The sequence below is a fragment of the Oncorhynchus nerka genome, linkage group LG15 (assembly GCF_034236695.1).
Source record: "Oncorhynchus nerka isolate Pitt River linkage group LG15, Oner_Uvic_2.0, whole genome shotgun sequence".
In the NCBI taxonomy this organism is placed as follows: Eukaryota; Metazoa; Chordata; class Actinopteri; order Salmoniformes; family Salmonidae; genus Oncorhynchus; species Oncorhynchus nerka.
Window position 1 is genome coordinate 45,603,071 of NC_088410.1, and position 5,746 is coordinate 45,608,816.

Sequence of the window (5,746 nt, forward strand, 5' to 3'; positions counted from 1 at the left end):
GAGGACTTGTGAGGCATCTGTTTCTCAAACTAGACACTCGAATTTACTTGTCCTCTTGCTCAGTTGTGCACCAGGGCCACCCACTCCTCTTTCTATTCTGGTTAGAGCCAGTTTGCACTGTTCTGTGAAGGGAGTAGTACGCAGCCTTGTACATGATCTTTAGTTTCCTGGCAATTTCTCGCATGGGATAGCCTTAATTTCTCAGAGCAAGAATAGACTGATGCGTTTCAGAAGAAAGTACTTTGTTTCTGGACATTTTGAGCCTGTAATCGAACCCGCAAATGCTGATGCTCCAGATACTCAACTAGTCTAAAGAAGGCCAGATTTATTGCTTATTTAATCAGGACAACAGTTTTCAGCTCAGCTAACATAATTTAAAAATAGTTTTAAAATGATAAATAGTTGGAACACAGGAGTAATGGTTTCTGATAATGGGCATCTGTACGCCTATGTAGATATTCCATAAAGAAATCAGCCGTTTCCAGCTACAATAGTCATTTACAGCATTAGCAATGTCTACACTGTATTTCTGATCAATCTGATCAAATGTGCTTTTCCTTCAAAAACAATACTCATTTCTAAGTGACCCCAAACTTTTGAACGGTAGTGTATATATTCCATAAAATGACCAACATTTTGAGCAAGGGTAGGCTGCAGGTGGAGGTTGTGGCAGAGGTAGATGTGATGGAGGTAGAGGTGGCGGCAGTAGAGCTGGGGGCCGTATCGGTGGAGGTGGTGGCGGCGGTGGTAGAGCACTGTGGTTGAATGGATTCTTTGCATTGAAAATGACCGACAAAAACAATACATCAGTGTTAATACAACACTTTCTACCATGTACAGTACATGCTGCTTCTGCTACTTTTCGTTAATTTAGATTACTTACCAGTAATGGGCTCAGGCTCCACCAGTAATGGGCTCTCTTCTCCTTCAGACTTCTTCGTCTTTGGACTTTATATGGAGGTTGGCATTCAACTTTAAGGTGCATTACCACCATAAACTGCACTGGAGTGTGGACCTCACCCACGTATATGCTCCTAAAAACCAATGAGGAGATGGGAGAGATGGGAGTTGCAGTGCATAAAGTGTCACAAATCGATCCAATTTCTATTTTAGCGCCTGGCTACGCAGAGGCTTGTTAACGTGCTCGAGCAGTGTGGGTGCAATGATTGAATAAGATGTACAGTACCCGTCAAAAATTACTCATACATCTGCTCATTCCAGAGCTTTTCTTTATTTAATTATTTTCTACAATATAGAATTATGGTGAATACCTAAAAACTATTAAATAATACATATGGAATCACGTAGTAACCAAAAAATGATAAACAAATCAAAATATATTTTATATTTGAGATTCTTCAAAGTAGCCATCCTTTGCCTTAATGACAGCTTTGCACACTCTTGGCATTCTCTCAGCCAGCTTTATGAGGTAGTCGCCTGGAATGCATTTCAATTAACAGGTATGCCTTGTTAAAAGTTAATTTGTGGAATTTCTTTCCTTCTTAATACATTTGAACCAAGTTCAGTTGTGTTGTGACCAGTTAGTCCATCATTACTTTAAGACATAAAGGTCAGTCAATTGGAGGGCGAGGGAGAGGTTTGTATGCGTCTCTTTGTGTGGATTAAAGGTGGTCTAGAGTTTTTTCCTCTGGTTGCACATGTCACGTGCTGGTAGAAATGAGGTAAAACGGAGTTTGCCTGCATTAAAGTTCCCGGCCATTAGGAGCGCCGCATCTGGATGAGCATTTTCATGTTTGCTTATGGCCTTATACAGCTCATTGACTGTGGTCTTAGTGCCAGCATCGGTTTGTGGTGTTAAATAGATGGCTCCGAATAATATAGATGAAATGTCTCTCGGTACTGTATATAGTGTGATCTACAGCTTATCATGAGGTACTCTACCTCAGGTGAGCAATACCTCAGGAGTTCTTTAATATTGGACATCACGCACCTGCTGTTATTGACAAATAGACACACACCCCCACCCCTCGTCTTACTAGACGTAGCTGCTTTGTCCTGGCGATTCACGGAAAACCCAGTCAGCTCTATATTATCGGTGTCGTCGTTCAGCCGTGACTCTGTGAAACATAAGATATTACAGTTTTTAATGTCCCGTTGTTAAGATAGTCTTGATCGTAGATCATCCAGTTTATTATCCAGTGATTGCACTTTGGCCAATAGAACGGATGGTAAAGGCAGTTTACCCACTCACAAAGCACCCTGACCTCCGCCCCCGTATTTCCATCTTTTCTTCACGCGAATGACAGGATTTGGGCCTGGTCTCAGGGAAGCAGTATATCCTTCGCGTCGGACTCATTAAAGAAAGAATCTTCATCCAGTTCGAGGTGAGTAATCGCTATTCTGATATCCAGAAACTCTTTTCGGTCATAAAAGACAGTAGCAGAAACATTAAGTACAAAATAAGTTACAAACAATGTGAAAAAACAAACAAAATAGCAGAGCTGGTTAGGATCCCGTAAAAAGGCAGCCATCTCCTCCGGCGCCATGTTAAATCAAATGAGTTCTATTTTGCAACTAGGGTACTGTCAAAAAACGTTTGCCTCAATGTGTTTTATGATGTGTGACATGCGCAATGATGTGCTCAATCTGTGATTTAGTGCATTATTATTGGGGAAGCACAATAAGACTCCTCAATAACCTATTTCCAGCCATAGGTAAAAGTGGGGTAAAAAAAAAAAGGATTTAAACATTTCCTACAATTATAGTGTTTATTTACAGGGGGAATCCATATTTATTAACAGAACACAACCATTTTTCTTTGGTCCTGACACAAATTATATTGAACTCGAGTCCTCAAATGAAAAAAATATGTATTTTTGGAACACAATGCCAGCAAACAATTTGTGCATTTATCTAGGCCTATATACCAACAGTGTGCAACAATGCCTAATTTGTCATAACTATCCTAATGGCTAATTTGCCCCATATATATTCAGTCAATAAAAGAAGTGCCATTTAAGATTGATTTATTGAAACCATAATATCAACTATATTGTGGAATACAATTTTCAAAAAGGCAGTAACCTCAGTAGTGGAGCTTGCTTGTAGGATCACATTCTTATCATGTACATTTTCTCTCAACAAAGTATTTATCAGCAAAGTCAGTGCTAGTTGGTAAAGAGAAGTTATTTTTTTTGGGGGGGGGGGTTGTAAGGTTTCAGACATTTTCGAAATATAGGCAGGAACTCCGCTGTCCTGACGTTAGAGGGAAGCTTGTTCCACCTTTGGGGTGCCAGGACAGAGAAGAGCTTTAACTGGGTTGAGTGTGAGCTGCAGTCCCGTGGGATTGGGAGGGACAAGAGACGAGAGGTTGCAGAATGGAGTGCCTTGTTGTGTTAAATTAGCAGACAAGACACTCACAAAATAACAAATATTTCTATTTCACCAAATAATTGTTCAGTATTTGAAAAAAATGTGATCTCTGGTTAAAGATCTAGTTTTGATGTTCATCGAAACTCATGCCCATCCCTACATCTGACATGGACTTTTTTTGTTTGAAGAGCTGTCTCAGCAGCATACACATTTGATGAAACGAGGATATTCTTAATATTACTTACCAAGCAAAGCAGAGCTCTTTTATCGAGGTACAAATATCCTATTCTTTTTCATTTTACACATACTATAGGCACATGCAGTTTGGCTACATCGTAATGCCCCGTTCACATAGTGACGTATTTCATTACACTGGTTGTCATCTTCATGGAGTCTTGCCCCGCTACTGAATGGACAAGTGTTTGTAACGCAAAATGGAGGAGAGCCTGTCTCTCATCAGAGAAGGCATGTATTTTAGGAGATTGCAAAATATGACCATTCGAGACAGGATAAATACATTTTTTCAGGTGATAAGACAGGTTTTGTTAAGTTAAGTTTTCCTCAACTTGTTTCTCTAATGTTATTGCAAGTCAAGCTAGATTACACTGCAGCTAGCTAGCTAAAAGCTTGGTTAGGTTGAAGACACCATTGTAGCCTGCGAACTCCACTTAACAATTATCATCAAAAACAAATGTCATTACCATCACTATCAACTTCAACAGGAGGCAAAAGTTATATTATATAATTGGCTTAACAGGCAATGTGTATTATTTAACATTACTATTAAAATAGTAATGGATATAAGAATGGGTAATTGTTTACAAGTTGCTAGCTATCCCATGAAGCCATCACCAAATATCACATATTTGTTATCTTCTTCTGTTTTCTTAACTTCCTGTTCTTTGACAGACTGGCTGGACTGAAGAAGATGCAACATTTCACAAAATGTCAAAGTATGCGGTATCTGTCTCAGGAACCTTCAACAGGGGGCATTGTATTTTCACTCCGTTGTGAACGTCTCCATTGAAATGCATGACATCTGGCTCAACATAATGGAGTGCTTAAAGGCTCTGCATGTTCAACCCGAAATCTGTAGTGGGCCGTATAGATTTACTGCAGAAGTCAGGGCATTTATACTTGTTGCACTTCGCTGTGCAGAGCAGAGCTGTTGTGAAGGAAGTGAGTTTGGGTTTATACTGGACCACACGCCCCCATCTACCATCAACCAATCATGTCCTCCGCATTGTTACAAAATTTGGGAGGCGCACGGCGATGCAGTACGGAGCTCAATTTGGCCTCTGCATGCCTCCAGAGGCTCTGCAATTGTGTCACAGCCTCCATACAGAGCCTCTGACCACATTTTCGGAGCAAGCTTAAACTGTTTTTTTTTTATGTGAATGAGGCACTCGCATATGCATATGGTGCTCATCCAGGATTGTTTATTTTGTTACTGTATGAAAACATTTTAACAACGTGATTTAACTGATTAATGTTGTGAAACTAGATAGCAAAAATGCAGAATGGTGTTAAATGGCTGCAAACAGATTGGAGACAAAAAGTAATTAACAGATTTAATCATGTAATATTAGGCTTACTAATGATATTTAGCAACACCCTGAGTGCCTCGAACATGAAACATCGATACAAATGTAAGAGCACAGCAAAATAGATTCATTTTTGCAGATGCCTTTTCATTTTAAATGCCAGTAGTGCAACTAGTAGTGATGGTATGTTTGATATCAGAGCTCCGAGGCATGCGTCAAAATCGCAGTTAACTTGGAAGCAGTGTGCCGATGCTTGTATCACTTTATCAGAAGCGTGATCAATAGCGTGATCAATAACGTCCGAATTCATGTTGATGCCATGGGGGGGAGGGGATGTAAATCAGTTTATTATTATATAATATGTCAAATGGACATATCTATTTTAAGACAGACTTGCTCAAAACATGACTAATCATTGAAAATGACAAATTACTCAATGGGTCATGATACGTTTTCACCCCTATTTCAAAAGCGGGGATGCGGCTGCTCCGTTTGCTCCATTGCTCATGCACTTATGCGTGGTAATATATCTCTAGGAGCTGAGCCGTCGTCAGTATTGTGTAATAATTATAATGTTACGGTAAGATTTGAACGGAGAAAGCTGATCTGAGAGCAGCGCTGGTTTTCTTTTGAACCTATCAATATCAACACGCAGTCTAATAACGCACTTAGAGAAAGTTCTCTCTACATGCTTGTTTGGGATACACAAAAGTTGGCTCATAACATCGCAACTGGGATACGAGACCCTGGTCTTTAGCCATAAAGGTGGATGTTGATGTTTATGACATTGTTCATCATTCTGTTTCTTCGGCTTGTCCATAATGTTGTTTGGAAATGTCTGTCATGGAAAAAATCTTACATGATTAAGA